This window comes from Dufourea novaeangliae, unplaced genomic scaffold, assembly GCF_001272555.1.
Source record: "Dufourea novaeangliae isolate 0120121106 unplaced genomic scaffold, ASM127255v1 scaffold296, whole genome shotgun sequence".
Lineage (NCBI taxonomy): Eukaryota > Metazoa > Arthropoda > Insecta > Hymenoptera > Halictidae > Dufourea > Dufourea novaeangliae.
In genome coordinates, this window is record NW_015374174.1 from 54,359 (window position 1) to 71,207 (window position 16,849).

The window sequence follows — 16,849 nt, forward strand, 5'->3', positions numbered from 1 at the left end:
ACGAAATATAAAATAGTAAGACTACACTGCTGGATAAAAATGATAGGACGTTTGAGATATTTAAATATTTCGTACAATTAAAATAAGAAAATGTATATTTTATACACCCTGTATTCAGGGTGCGGCCAAATAACATGTACAAGGTGATCACCGTAAAAATCAACCGAGTATATTACACACACGTTCCGTGTTTCTGTCGCGGTGGCAAAGTATTTGGCGGGAAACTCCAGTTGCATTCGCTTTCGAACAGCAGCATCGATTCGAACAACGAGATTTTATTCACAGCTGCGGTTCGTATCGCGGTTTGCATCCGTTCTTGTTAATAACCACGATTCTCATGCTGCATCGCCCACCTATCATGCGCTGCTGGTTCGGCGTATTAATTCATTTACGCGTTTAGAATCGGGTATTTAATCGCCCAGTCTGTGTTTCGCTTGCCTGCGCCGGCGTGACGCATTTTTCGAATACATCGAACCAATCCAAATATACCTTTAACAGGTTTGAAAGTAAAATATGAATGAGTCGGTGGCTATTAATGGATTGTCACGTATTAACAGCAGTATAGATTATCATATTAAGAAGGACATAGAAATTACAACTTGAAATGGCATTATATTTTCAAAGAAAAAAATTTAATCGGCGACGATTTTTAACCAACATTGTTAAGATAATGACGAAAATTAGTGGCGTTACGGGATCGAAATGAAATTTTACAGGTACCGCTGTTGATTTAAATATATGAAATCGAAAAACCACAGATTCATGAGCTTTTAACTTTTGTTTCGACCTCATAACCTTTATGAGTTCAATACGAACCAGCAAACTGTTTTATCCCAGCACGTACAGTTTTTGAAAAAATAAATCTAAAAGAACTACTTTGAAGGACCTCTTAGCACTTAGACTGTTTGAAATTGTCAGATTCAACATTAAAATACGAACCATAATAAATAAAAGAGTTTAAATTGAAAATGTTTTAATTCCCTCGAATAAAAGCGGAACTGAACTTCATTAAACAAAATTATTTCAGATGTTGTGTAAATACAGTGTTTCTAATTCCTAGAAATATAATTAACCCTCCATAATACGAACACCATCCGTAATTGGGACACTCATCCTACTTGTTTCTCACCCACCTAATAATTAATTCGATTGCTCGAGTTTAACTGTATCGGTCACCCAGCAACGATACGTAATTTTACCCGACGTAGAAATTGCCGGTATTCTACCCCCTCGTCATTTCAATTTTTCTAACGCCCAGTGTCATTTTTACCTCCACTTAACACAATATACCACCCTGGCTCCACCCAGGAGAGCGTTACGATAGCGGCGTTATAAAAGACGAAGTAATAAATTCCATCGGCTGGGAGAGTAGCTTCATCGTAAAAGTTGCTAACAGCTTAATTAGGAGGGAGCGGGCCAATTTGTGGTAAGTGATAAGGTCAAGGAAATGCGAGACGACCCGGTCCTGTCTAATCGTTCGGTTTTAATCAAACCGCGCTCAACACACCGCCGCCCCTCTAACCCCGGGACAAAAATTGACTCGTTAATTTTAATTATTTCGTTCCAGCCGGCTTGTACGGGAATCCACCCCCTCCTCCCCTCAAGTGCAGATAATCGATCGACGCTGGGAAGTTCATTTGCTCCAAGTGTTATCTCAAACTTTCTAACCACCCATTCCACCCCCTCCCCTTACACGGTTTTACATCTTTATTTTTACCTTATTCGTTTCTGTTGCGAAGAGTTGGGAGATAATGTAATATTGTGGTTGAAGTCTATATAGAAATAAATATGAAGAATAAGAGTAACAATTGAGGCCATTGATGGAAAAAGGGCACATAGGATTATGGCTTCAATTGTTATTATAATTATAAGGCGGAGTGATAAACTGATCGGTTGGTGGAAATTGAATTTTTTGATATTTTCGAATTACTATAGATGAATGATTTTTCTTCTGAATTTTCAAATTGCGAATTGTTCTCCTTTCTATTTGCACCCGTGATTAATTGTTTAATGTCGAATGAAAGTAATCAATAAACAATGGAATAGTTGAACTCAGTTTCGCTGGAATGAACATTGTCATTCTAATCTTACGTTCGCCGAGCTATGATATTTATCGAGGGAATTCTTGCCATCGAAGTCTAATATTCAACAATGGCCGCCGGCCTGTATAATAGAATTAATCGACTAACGCTGTATACAAACCAGTTTCCCATTGCGCGACGGATCGGTGGAATATTCATTTCGTGTTTTGGTATTATATTGTCAGCGTGGTCACTGTAAACACTGAGCATGAACGGTGCCCGTTATTATACCTGATTAGTTAAATAACATTATTAACATTTATCGAGCGAACACATAATGGACCGTGTTTATTGTGGTGACTGTTTACTAATCTGGATCATTAACGAATCAAAATCTCCCTGCGGCACGCGGATTATTATAACCAGTTGACTAACAACGGAACACAAACGGTGGTTCATGAATATAAAATCACCAACGATCAAAGATAAACCTCTGCGAAGCAATTAAACGTACGAGCTGTTAGGTGAATAAAGAAAAAAGGCGAAAGTTCATCGGCAGATGTATACAGTTAATTTGTCTTTGTCGTTTTAAACGAGACTACAGAAGTACTAACTCGAGATACAGTAATAATTGTGGAATCGAGATTCATAGATTAGTTTAACAGGAAGTTAGTAAACCAGTTTAAATAATAAAATTCTTCATAAACTAAATCATAGAATCCCAAATGAAACAAATCATAGAATCCCTAATAAAGTAAGCCATAGAATCCCTTTGCCCCCCTAACTCTACGATTCATATTATTCACTTACAATAGAATCCCTAATAGAGAAATTTCTGTTTGACGCCAGTGTTTGTAAAACGAACCGAAATAGATCTCTATTTGCATCGACATTCTAATCATTCGTCCAAAGTGGTCAGAGTCCTCGGGTGGCGCGGGATAACCAATAGAAATGACCGACTTCGCCGAGCTTCCAGCAGACCTCGGGGCATGCAAAGCAGGGGAATGATTGTCATTCAGCTCCTGTACACCCAGGCTGTAATAGTATCTGGGGCCGGTTACACGTCCGCCCTTTTCCGTGACGCTTTCTCAAGATTTAGTCGCGCTTTGTCCCCGTCGGGGACACATTTTTTTGTCTTTTTTCCTTCGTTCCGTGGCGAACGGATAAGGGAGACAGACATACACACACGCACACTAGGGGCACGAGGCTTTTCAGGGGGCAGAGGAGCGTGGTTTAAGAGGCTTCGCTGCGTGAGACGGAACCGTAGGCCCGATTTTCCGGCACTTAAGATGCGAGGAGAAAGAAACGGGGGATCGTCATTCCCCGAGTTTACTACTGGGCGGCCTGTCCCGATAAGAACGGATGAATGGAAACGGGGCTAAGCGACCACATCGCCGCACAGTCGCGCAATTTGTCGGAATGATTCCGTCGTTCTTCTCGACCGTGTGACGTTGTTGAAAATATTTTACATCGTTCGTTTCTTTTTCTTTGAACTTTTCCATTTTTTCGTGGATACGCACTACGATTGTTCGAAGTTTTGTCCTTCGATACACAGTAAATCCTCGATGAGTGTTCGTAGGATCCTCGGCACTGACAAGAAGAGATTCCCAGGGGTAACGTTGACGTTTCAATGATTCGAAATAATGTTTGTCTGACTACGTACGGCCTTTTTCACTGCGGCAGCTAATGTGTTAATAGAGGGAATACGTCCTCAATATCAACGACGGGTTGATATTGAGGACGTATTAGAAACATCATACTACTCTGCTGGAGCTCATTAAGCGAGGTATATCTAAGTAAAAGTACTTTGGAACGTGAAAGAAACTTCAAACGCGTGTTTCTCGAAACTTTTCTTTCTCCTGGTTTTCCCCTGATTGCAAATAAACGGAGGTTCGGATCGATTCGAAAAAATTACAGAATCTATAAAACATGTTTTTATAATTACTTATAACACGAACGTTTTTTTACGGAACTGCATTTCTATAAAACACCAAGTGTTATAAACTCTGTATCAGTATATCGATACGTTATACAATTCAATACAAATGTATACAAACAAGTACAATCATATAGTCAGGCCACTATCTTTCTATCCTCAACATTGTTTCCCCTTACAGTAAATCATCGAACTGATCCAAAGAATGCCATGAACGTCAAAGGAACCACTCTTCCTCTTACGGGTGAATTCCCTCAAGAAATCGATTCGATCACCCGTGTATTGTGTTTCGGCGAAAGGTAAACAATTCACCGGAGAAAACGAAATCCATCGAACAGCCTCGCCCCTGTATTTTCTTTTCCTTTTTTTTTCCGCCCGCGGATAAGAGAGGAAAGCTCTCGTCGAAAGGAGATTCGCGAGCAGCCGGAGGCGTTCCCGAAATCCCCCCACGAATTTTCGCCTACCGTTTACGCTTATGAAATCAACCGTAAAGAGGGTGCTTTCCGGGAGCGTTCGCGCGCGCTTGGCTTACAGGGGTGGGGGTTGGGGGTGGGTGTTGCAACAGCGTCAGATAAATCAAGAGCAGAGGTTCGCCGGGGAAACACGTAGAGAACGCGCAGCTTTCATTGTCCTACTTGTCACGTTTATAAATACGCATATGTTCCGTTGCTCCGGCTTGCGTACTTGCACACACATTCAGCCGAACGGCTGCTACGTGTTCAGCGTAGGCGGATACCTTTATCCGCTCCACACGGTCTCGCCTAGCCGGATTCCCGACTAATTTATACCCGGCCGCATTAATATCTGCATTATTCTACGAGAAATACGGACTGGAGACGTAACGGCGGGAAAACGTGAACGGTGAACAATGATAGTTTAAACGTTAATCACGGGAGAAGGATTAACGGTAGAACTATCCACGATAAACATGACAAACTTTTGAGAATTTACAAATTTATCAATTGACGAATTTTTGCCACTTTTAGGTCGTAAGAAAAGTTACGAAAGGTCTGGGAAGTGCGAGTGTACTGAGAAGTTAGTTTGATTTGTTTGATTAAAATTAAATTAGATAGATAAATATAGGCATATCTCTGAAATTTCTAGTACTGCATAAAACCCAGGATATTATAGTTTTATATTAAGATATTAAGTAAGAAATAATAGCAATATAAAGAATGCGAAAATTGATAACTTCCTCTTCCGTTACTGTATATCGTTATGAAAACAAGAGAAAGAACAATTCTGGTCTCACCTGATAACTACTGGCGATGTTTTTAATCTTCTAAACGGCACTTATCACATCTCGATATTTATCAATATTGCACGTGGCCTTTATACAGAGCACTGTTCGATTATGCAGTCGAATGTCGCAGCGTAAAGATTAAACTGTAATCCAAAATGGCATCTAAGAACGATAAAACGACACGTTTTTACTTCAACGATGTCCGAAAGACTGCGAGGACTTTCGGTCCGCAGCCATCTTAATCGAATGTATCGCGTTCCCGGTCGCAGAGGGAGCGCAGGGAGCAACGGTGTCGTCGAAGGTCAGCCCCTGTCCTTTACGAATTTACCTATTCAATTGAATTTCACGCTTAGCTACCGACGATCGGCTATTGTGCACGACTCGTGACCCAAATTATCCTCCCCCTCGGAAAACGGAACACGAATAGTTTCGACTGCGACTCGGGCTAAATATCTCCGCCAACCGATTCACTCGCCCCCCTCCCCCTGGTCCCGTGTCAAATCGGCGAGCACCCTCTTTTCGAAACTCGACCCACTTCGGATCAGAGATTTCGCGATTCATCTAAGCCCCCCTCTCTCGAAACACCGACCCTCTTGCCTGGTATTCAAAAGTCGCCATAATGGAGTGACACCTAATCGACCTCGTGCGGGATTAAACTTCTCCCAGCAGGAAATCAGGGGAAACGTTTCGAGTGGAAGGACCCTCGGCAATCGATAGCGACAGGCATGGAAAATACCCGTTCGAGTGTTACACTACGCGAAATTGTCGATACGCTTGTCGATTTCTAGCGAGATAACCGCGACGAATTTTTCCGCTGACTCGATATCAATATTTCAAGGATCATTGGGATTCTTGATTCTACGGTTTTCGTGATCGAGCGCAATTGTTTACGGTTAGCTTAATTTTTCCCGGTTTTTAATAACTGAACCGCTGTTTCTTTCAATACCGAAGTGATTGCAAAATATCGGGGTGGCAGTATAAATCGGATGTAAGAATAAACAGAAGTTTTGGCATTTTTAAATCACCATTTCATTCATTCTCTACCAGTCCATTCTAAAAGTAACTTGTAATTTCGATGTTAATGGCCGATACACTGCATTTCGATATTATAGGACCGATTAAAGCTTCTAGTTTTGACTGAGTGGCTGTAAAACAATGACGAAACTCTGATGTGCACATATAGTGTTTCTGTTTGTAGTGAAATATTGCTTTTCGATATGCTGTAACACACGATATACTTGATTTAATTGAATCTGAACTGCAACATACAGGAATCGAAAATTACGAGTCGGTTTTATAGTTACAAAGTGTAATGTATATTAACCATTTATCAATCCAACGATTGCTTCTGTGATACTTTACAGCCAGAGATGAAATTACTTCTGAAACAATCGTTTTCGCCTGAAAAGCAATCTCACACGAATAACGACGTCCTTTGTTTCAATGGTCGTAAACATTACCAGACTATTGCAGTACTTCCTTGTGGAAATCTTATGGGATCCCATATTAGGCACATATCCCATATTCGGTGGCCGTTACTCCACGTACCGTACGAGTCAACAGGAAAATCGATGCTCAGTCTGAATTTGGTTCGTTGAACCGAGAACGGAAAGGGTTGGTATGAATCTGGTCATTCGTGTCGGTGGTCTGGGGCGGTAGTGGGGCGGAGGATGAACTCCGTGGGGTACGATGGATGGCGGAAGAGTGGAAGAAGGATAGGGCCGCGGCCAAGCCTCGTCAGCCGATGAAGAATAAATTTCCAGGAACGGCAACCGTTCTGAAAAATGACGGCTCGAACAAATGGTGACATCCGTCTCGCGCCTCGGGGCATCGGCGGCCGAGTGCTCGTCCGCCGGCCGCCATTGTCATTCCGTCCGAGTAACGATCCAATAAAAGGTGAGCACAAATCGTCACGACCGACGCGGAGAATAATGCCGGGTACCACGGGACGCGCGATACCAGCAGCTTCCTATCCCGCCGATATGTGGAAAGAGGGAGTCCCCTGGACACGTGTGCTCGTCTGTTTAACACGCTTTAACGGATCACAGTGGTGTACGGGAACAGGCGATCTCACACCGATTCAACTGTTCCCCACCCCACCAGTTTTATTTGGATGGAAATAATAGGGAGTGTTCTGGTCCCGAAGTCGACGAAAATACGGGCCGTGGTGTTCATTAACGGGGATGAAAAATACTGAGGTAGTTTTATATAATTTAATGTACAGAGATTTCACATCTCTCGGTGAAATGGTAGAGATTCTTTTTGTTGGGTTTGCGACCATTTGGATATCTGACTATTTTATAATTTTAATTATGTGGTCTTGTTACTTTTTTAGTGTATAATATACAAACGTTTTATTATTGGTACATTTAACCGATGAGACGAAAACTGATATACTTGATTTTTTTCTTTTGAACTCTGTTGGCTAGGGACAGTTGCCTTTCATTACTTAAAATAAATGGTATACGTTGCAAATTTCTTTTGCTAATAACTTTTAAAAAAATTCGAGCGACGGCTGAAATTTCTTAGGGGATACTCAGAAGAGTGTCGTTAACAATACATGTCAAGGTCATGGTTAATTTAATTTTACCTCTAGATAATAGGACTTCTACCCTTTTTCGCTGGTACGGAAGAGTCATGTTACTTTAGTGGCTATGTTGAAACAGGAGATGTAAATAAAACGTTTTTACTGAGCAGTATAATAGAAGGAGGTGTTTTTGTATTAATATGATAAGAAAACAACAGAGTAACAGTTTACGTTTCAGCAGGACTTTATCCTGTTTCCCTTCCTACCCTCCATCTGAGATGATGTAAGATTCTACACAGTTCAGACTCTGTCAGTTAGAAGACGAAGGATCAAGAAAATAGATTATTGAATATTTCATACGCCACGAGCAATTTTTCATAGTTCTTCATTCAAGCCTACATAGTCTATCGATTTTGTAGAAATGTACAGTTACGTGATTTCACCCAACTACGGGAATAATAATTTAAAGAAAAAAGAAATTTTACCTTACGAGTTGCTGGAAATTTCCATTCTATTCTGCTTGATGGATTGGACTGACGTTAATGCGTTCCGAAACTTGTTGCAGATTAGAAGTGCTTTCGTGATACCATGATAATATTAAAAAGTAAAGGTAAGAAAATTGTGGCCGCAGCAGCGGTTCTTAAATAGAACGCTGCTAAAAACGGGGCTCTATTATTACTATTCCCTTGTCGATTACAGGGAACACTTGGTAAAATATGCAGTCGCTGGTTAAGGAATTTGTTGCGTCGTTTCGGTGTTGTCTTGGTTTAAAAGTTAAAGTCTTTCGAGTAGTATAGTTTGCTTCCCTGAAACTCAATGAATATTCATAAATTAGTAGTAATGGGAAAATTATTAACAAAAGTGATTGATAAATGCAGCTACTGGAATGTAAGTTAGTGCAAAGTTCGATGAAGTGTTCGCTGTATTTTTTAATAAAAAAGAACTTAATTCTTATTTCTGTTAAAGTTGTTTACGAAAACTCGGATTTTTATAATATTTCCACCCTAGTCTGGAGTCACAATGTCAGTTAGAAACTGAACATTCCAGTTACTTTTATAACTAGTGGTTCAACCGAGTAAGGATGTGATTCTACGTGAAAAAATAAATCGAAAATATGTAATAAAATGTTTAATAAATAATTAATAAATTTTTATTATCTGGGACTTCGTTTTCGAGTGAAATTGACTTTGAAGATTCACCTGTAACGCACGTATTCGTGTTGACAATTAGTAGAAATGTAATGCAATGAATAGACGAGCGTCAACCAAGTCCTATTCAATTGCCACGCGTATCCAGCGGGATTTTAGCGCTCGTCGGCGACGAATCGTCGACAATTTATTCCGTCGGTCTTCGCTGGAAAGTGGGTACGCGCGAAAAGAACGGGACGCTCCGGCGTGTAATTGCGTTAAATTCATAATGAACTTCAGGATGGGCGGCGGCCGGTGTTCCGGTGAACTTTAAAAATAAAGTAACGCTTAGGCGCGGAGCGCGAGCGTGTGCACTTTACGCAGCGGGCTCCCTAACACCCCGGTTTTCCATCTTCGCCGCGCGTGGCACAGATAACTTTTAACACGGTGCAGTACCGGGTTGTACGACCCTCAGACGGTTGTGTATAGAGGGTAGACCACGAAACGTGATCAGCTTAGATTATTCTACTGCCAGCTGTCTCGATCAAAAATTTGTTTAGCTAGTATAATATGATTGAAGGAGAGCTTTAAGATGATGGTTTTTATGGTTTCTATAGATAATGAGTTTTCTAGTTTATTCTGAACTCAATATGATACTTAAGAAAAGAATGTAATCCCTAGATTTGCTCTTCTCTGTATGAATTGCTGTAGAAAATATAATTTCGCAAATGAATCCGCAGTCTACTGTTCACGTTACGTGGTTCACTCTGTAGACAGCGATCAGGAGCACTGAATTACTCAAAATCAATTCTTAAAATCTTAGCAACAGATTGATTATTCCCCTGTGTTATCAAACATGTCAGGAAGGAATAGGGAGGTCGACAATTCTTGGAAACGGTTGTTCCTACTATGGATAACGAACGGCCAGTCGCGAATTCGTCATGAACCCCGGTTAGGGTAACGAATGGCGCAGAGAAAACGAGAGAGAGAGAGAGATTCTTTGCTTGTGGGGAACGAAGGAAAAAGGGGCGCCTTTCTTGAACGATCGATGGGCGCCAAACAAGGTTTCTACCTGCAATCATTTTTACACTCGCCCGCTTGTAATTACGAATCATTAGTGGCCCGGAGAAGAGAATTGCTCGCCAGGTGTTGCTTTCCCCGAAGGCTGCGGTTGGAACAAGCCCCGCTGGAGTCCGGGTGCGTTCCCCGTGCTTTTCCTTCGTTTTAATTAAGGCGACTCCTGGCCTCGGGGCGTCGCTCGTATAACGAGCATTCCAATACTGATGCGTGTGTGCTGCACACGCCAGCGAAAATTCGACCTCGTCGAGAACCGCCTTAAACGTCCCCGCCCTGGCACGTCTACCGTAATTAAATCATATTAACGAACAAGATTTCCACAGTGTGGTTACCTTTTTCCAACGGGTACGCGTTCCCGCCTTTTTCTCAACGTGATCGTTCTCCGTGGGATCCGTACAAACTATCCCTGTTCGACCTCTAATTACTCAGGATCCACTAGAAATTTGCGTCACTCGCGTTTCTCCTTTATCCAGTTATGGGCGCGGTAATAATTTTAATTGGTCGCGACTGGCCACTGTATCGGTTCTGAGTACCAAATGATAACCGGCGAACGTCCACGGCACTTGTTTAATTAGCTCCGGCAACTCGTTTCAATTAATTTTACTGCCATGCATTAATTAACTTCTTCTTCTTTTTCTAAAGTTGCGAACGATCGAACCAGAATGAGTAGACTGGTCGATCGACGGGCTAAGGGATGAACGTGATTAACGTTTGACACTTTTTTTCCTAGTGTTGCTCCGGTGTTATACTTATTTTAAATGTGTCAAATTCTGTAGCCGGTTAATTGTAACTTTTGTCAGCGAGGATCCGTAATTGCAATGGTAGTAAACTTGGTCTCAACATTCGCGACTGAGAAATTCAAACATTTCATTCGAAAATAGATGAAAAAATAGAAAAAGGTTTAACGTTGATATTGGCGACTTCAAAATAACAATATACAACATGTGTATCAGTCTCATAAATTTTGAAATAACGATTTAAGGGGTCGTGTCTAGTCAGCAAGCCAAAAAAAAGGCGATATTTGGGCATTTTTGTTGAAAAGACTAATGGACCTTTTTCTACAACTCGCACTGTATTCAAAAATGTATGTATTGTGTAACGCATTCTAGTTTTTTTGTACCAAAATATTAAAAAATGAATGAGCAACAGCCACTCTCCGGGAAGTTGTTTTTTATTCAAGGCACTTTGCGGTGAGCACAATTTCTCGGTGCGGGATCATCTGAAGTTAAAAATTAAAAAAGATTCTGTTAATATATGAGTTTATTTAGTAGGTGGACGACGGGTTTTCGTTTCTACTGAAAACTCATTCTTTAATTCACGAAGAACGAAAAGTGTAAGAATCGGGAAATCCTATATTTTCGTTAAGCGGCTATCATTCGGTCCACAACTAACTTTTTACAAAATCCTTCGTTCACCTACCAAATAAAATCATATATTATAAGAATCTCTTTGAATTTCTGATTTCAGATGATCCAGCTCCGAGAAATCGCGTTCACCACAAAGCACCTTAAATAAAGAACAACTTCCGGGAGAGTGGCTGTTACTCATGTATTCGTTAACATTTTAGTACAAAAAAAAACTACAATAAATTGCTAAATATACGCATTTCTGAGTAAAGTATAAGTTATAAAAAGGGTTCATTACTTTTTAAAAGAAAAATTCCCAAATATCGTAATTTTTTTGGTTTGCTGACTAGGCTTGACCTGTTAGGAGTCTGGGCGTTAGAGGGTTAATCAAGATACTCTTGCATCAAGATATTCTTCGCCCCACGTAAGAGCATAACAGCCCCGAAACAAGATTTTGAACCGATGTCCAGAGGTTCCCACTAGAGTGGGGATTCGTTACGCGAAACAGTTATGCTCTTACGTGGTATAAAGTGCTGTAACCATACTAGGGTCGTTCAATCAGGGGAAAAATTGTTTCGTTTCGTGATAGGACACCGCGTAATCGCGTAATCAAGCGAGTCTCTAGCACCTCCTCGGGGAGTTGTATCAGTTCGATTCCGTGGACGGTAATCCCGTTCGCCGCATCTTCCTCGAACTTTTCCACTTCCGGCTCCCCCCTTCGGCAGTGTCGCCGTGTTTCACTTCGCCTCCCTTTAAAACATACTTTCGAGTGATATCGAGACTTTAATCCTCTGCTTCGCGCTCCATCATACCGAACCACGCCGCTCCTTTTTTGTTCCGATCAACAGGGCACGTGCTCGATCTTCGAACATAGACGAACTTTTACGAGCTTTTTTCTTCCCCCCAAACCCACCCCCACCGCTGCCACCGCCGCTTCGCTGAACAATCCAGAAGGCTATACAACACCCCCGGTCTCGTGGCTTCTTTCACCGATCTCCTTTCGCGCGCTTTCGTCTGTGAAAAAAAAAAATAGTCCAATGGCGAAGCACCTGTTGGCCCGATGTCTTCGAGGAGGAATGATTTTCTTACTCGTGGTTTTCTTTTCGTTGTGTTTCTTGGGCCTTTGGTGGAGCTACGTTTTATTCGGGTAATATTTTTATGAAAAATTATAGAAACATGTTACGGGTTTTTGAGAGTTGATTTGCGGAATGTGTTCAATTGGATTGATATGATTTTTCTTGTTAGGGCTGGGGGTTGGGAGAATTACGGAACAGAATAGAATGAAAATTATGCGTATTAGTTCGTAAGGATTATTTCGAATTGTAAGAATACATTTTACGCGAATATTGCTCGCAGTTACTGAATTGTTGCGAATATTTGTACGGAGGATGTAGGTATCTGAAATTTTTAATATCATTAGTTTTCTCCAGAGACTTCTCGAGATGTAAGCAAATTGTTTGTATTATGAAGACTCGTGAACGGACGGGGTTATATAAAGTTTTCACTAAAATTACTCTTACTCGGTGTAGAAATACTGTTCACGTTCACTGTACTTTTCATTTAATACCGTAATATTCTTCTCGGCCATGGTAATTTATGTAATATTGTCAAGAAGAGAAAATATTTGCGACCAGTTCCAACAATAACTCAGTTATTCATCCAATTCTGTAATTCGTTTTAGTAGCACAACTTTTGTATCCTTCCAATTACCTACAGTAGATAACCCTCCTCTGGAAGGGATTGTTACTAAACAAAACCTTTTAACATTTACTGCCCTGAATTTGTTCAAATTTTTTGGTCGTCCATAAGATAGGAAAAATAGGTCTGTACATAAAAGATCCAGAGGAGTGAAGGAAGCCTATTCCTATACTCATTCATATCTCTTATGACAAATATGTTATAGAACGAAAAAAAGACAGTACAAAAAACTCAATGTTTCACTCAAATAATTAATAGTATCTTTACGAATAATAAACTGTAAAATAACAACCAGATAACGTAACATGGCTGTGAATTATTCGCAAGAAGCGATCGGCAAATGCTTCTTCTACCCATTCTATATTCCACTGATACACTTCTTTCGTCTGTCACCCGAACCGAGTTTGCATTCGATTAATTTTTTTTCCTCCGGCATTTCTTCAGCCTAAAAAGGAAACAAGAGGTGTCCGTAAACGTATCTCCAGCGGCGTTACCCAGATGCAATCAATGGGAAACTCAAGTCGAACGGTATGAAAGGAGTCTTTCCACGATCGATCCAATTCTCAAAAGGACCCTGTTTACAAGTCCCGTCCCTCGGTTTTCCACCGAATTCTCTGGCTCAGCGGTTTCTCTACGGTTTCTTTTTTTTCTTTTTTTTTTCCTTCTCCCGTGCTCCGTTTCAAGCAAATACGGCTCCTTCGGGTACCAGCGGTTTCGAAACAGAACCGTGCGCAGTTAATCACAAGAACCGAGAGACGCGAATGGCCTTCGCCCTCTTTCTATCCCGTTAATAACGTGAAATGTAATATTCGTGTTCACGCAACGATCGTACGGGGCAAAATCGTATTAGCGGTGTGTATACGCGTACAGGCGGCACAATGGGCGGCAATTTGTCAATAACAATACGCGATCGGGCTCGATCGTGTCCCGTCTGCTCGACGTTTTGTGTTTCGAAACGAGCATCCAAGCGAATTGGTAATTTGTTCCGCTTTGCGTACTCTATATTCGGTCTCCGAGCCGCTTTACGATCGTTCCTTCGAGAATCCCTTTTCGGTTGGTTATTGGATATTCCCTGTTGTTCAGATAAACGTGAAAATACTTTCGTATTTTACGATGTATGAATCGCAGTTGGAATTTATACCGTTGGAATATTTAGAGCACCGGTGAGAAAGTGATACTTGGATGGGGAAGAGAGATAGAAGAGATCTTGTGATTGATGACTGGTTTCTGTTAGGTGTTTTGTGGACAGTTTCGGAAATTAGTTTTGCGGAATGTAATTTAACACTAGAACTACTTTGATTGGTCGATGAACAATTTTATCACATTACTTTTGTCAAATCTTTGTAGAACAATATTTTTCTCTTTCATGAATTATCAGTCCTGGTCCCATACACTTGGCCGGTAGTGTACAGTGACTTGCATATTTGTTCACATACTTTCAAAAGAACAAATAAATATAACAATTTCTATTTATTTATTTATTTTTATTTACTTATTTATTCACGACATAAATACCGTTTAGTACAAAGTTACGATAACAAAAGCCCAGCAATTTTCGATATGAAATTTCTGTTTACATACCTTTATTATTTTTACACCTTTATTATCATACTTTAGTGATAAATTTTTCTGTTTCAAAATAAAATTCCCAGTCTAGTACGTAATTTCGTCAAATAAAGTTAACAACCATTCGTGAAGAAATCTGTGAATCACTGTATATTCCACGATCCCATCGCTTTATCCACCTAACTCGAAGACACACGCTACATCCGTAACAAGTAAACGTATGAAAATTTCCGTACCTTTACAAATTCCATGTGAATTCAAATTCCCGGCTAAATAGACACAGTCAAGGAACCATATTAAAAACGTGGTTTTCCCGCGAAGGGTCGCGAGCCCAGCCAAGGGACGGAATTAAATCCAGCATGCGTTTGCTTAACAGTTCGTCAGTTTTCACGTTCGCGAATCAGCTTTCCCACCTTCTTTCCTCGCTAACTCGCGTTAACGTGGGCACAGTAGTCCGCTGTTGCCGTCGCAGAGACAGAGAGAGGAAAAGAGAAAGAGAGGGAGAGAGATGCCAGGCTGTAATTATTATTCCAGCAGTTGAAACGTACGAGTTGGCTGTGACGTTGACGTCGCAATTAAACCCATATTATTGCTGTAAACAGCAACGACAACTCGACGTCGCGGCCGAGCGTTCCGCGAGCAGAAACGAAGAGAACAGGTTTTCGTAATTTATGGATACCTCGACTTCGTTCTTTTCGACGTTCTTTTGTTTTTAGATGGCGCGTGCTGGTAACCAGAGGGGGTGGAAACGCGGAGGTTAACGCAGAGGAGAGAGGTCGTAACGAAACAGGTGAATCCTAATTAGGCGTCACCGACCAGGAGAATAAACGTTGGCCGTTAAATACTCGCGCGCAGTTATTGAGACCGGAAATTCAGGGGATGATGCTTTCGCGATACGGCAGCTGCATGGTCGCTCTCGGAACGCGTCTTCATCCGAGAATTCTATGACAAACCGATGCGAAAAAAAAAATTGCTTCAAAGGAATTATTTTTTTGAAAATTAATTTACAAACGTGGAGATCAGATAGAAATTTAGTTCCTGTATTAAATGTCTTGTTGTGTTGATAAGTTTACTACATTTTGCATGTTAAAATATTGCTACAAATGCATAAACATCCACAATCCTAGTTATTACAAATTAAACAATAGTAAAAGTAGTGGTAATTTATTTGCGTTAGCTTCCATTTAGACACAGCGATTTGTTTATGGAAATGTGAATGCACCAGTCAGTTTGTGCAAATTATTTGACCGTGTAAACGGGCCTTAAAACCGCGGTGTGCTGATTTGAGTCACGTGATTGCTCTTCTATTCCCAGGGGAAAAACCGTGCCCAGCGCTCGTACGCGCGCGTGAGCGGACAAAACGAATGAAAAAACCACGGGTCTCGAAAGCCGAAGAAGCGTAGCTGAAGCTATTTAATTTTTTCCGCTTCGTTCCAACCCGCGGAACCGGTGCGGCCCCCCTCTCTGAAACGGATACACGATTAATCCACGAACGGTAAGTCGTTTTTTCAGCGTTTATCAGTCTTGCATCTTTCATCGGGGCCGCGCTATGTGCCCCGGAGCAACGGGCAAACGTTCCTCCCCCTGTAACTTTATTGTATCGCCCGGTAAAGATGATAAAACGGGAACACGGGATCCCCCCTTCAATTTTTTTTTCCTCTCAGCTTCGGCGAAATGACGTTTAATAAACGTTGTTTAACGCTACGCTGAACAGTTCCCTTCGACGGGAACGCGACCGTGGTTCGCTTGGTTTTAAGTAGACTGCGATATCGAGATACGGGGAAAGATGAATAGGGGAAAAATGGTATGAAACTGTGTTAGCTTTTTCTTTTTCAATTGTGCTTTCCTTGCGCGTGAAATGTTCCCCCTATAATATATAATTTTCTGGAATATGGTCTAAGGATGTTTTATTATCCTTTGTTTCTCTATTTTTTCGATTTAATGTTATCTACTTTATGTCATCCACATAAAGTTGCAGCACGTTGAGGGAGAGAGACAACAAGATTTTAACCCCTCGAAAGCTTCAGACGTGTCGGTTCGGCGTATTTTTCTAAGGTGTTCCCCTTGTCGCTGAGTAGGCTCTTTGATCGGCTCGGTCTGGTTACGACGGCGATGATGAAGGACTGATTACGTTCTACTCACAGTTATCGAGGGGATGCGTTTGGTGGTCGAGGAGATGCGTGCGCGCCGGGGGGATGAATACAATCGGGAGAAAGGGACGTACGAGGGAGTCAGCTAGAGTCAGAGAATTACAAAAGAGCTGCGAGTGAGGAAAACAATGTGCGCGGGGCATGCGTGCTCGTTCTCC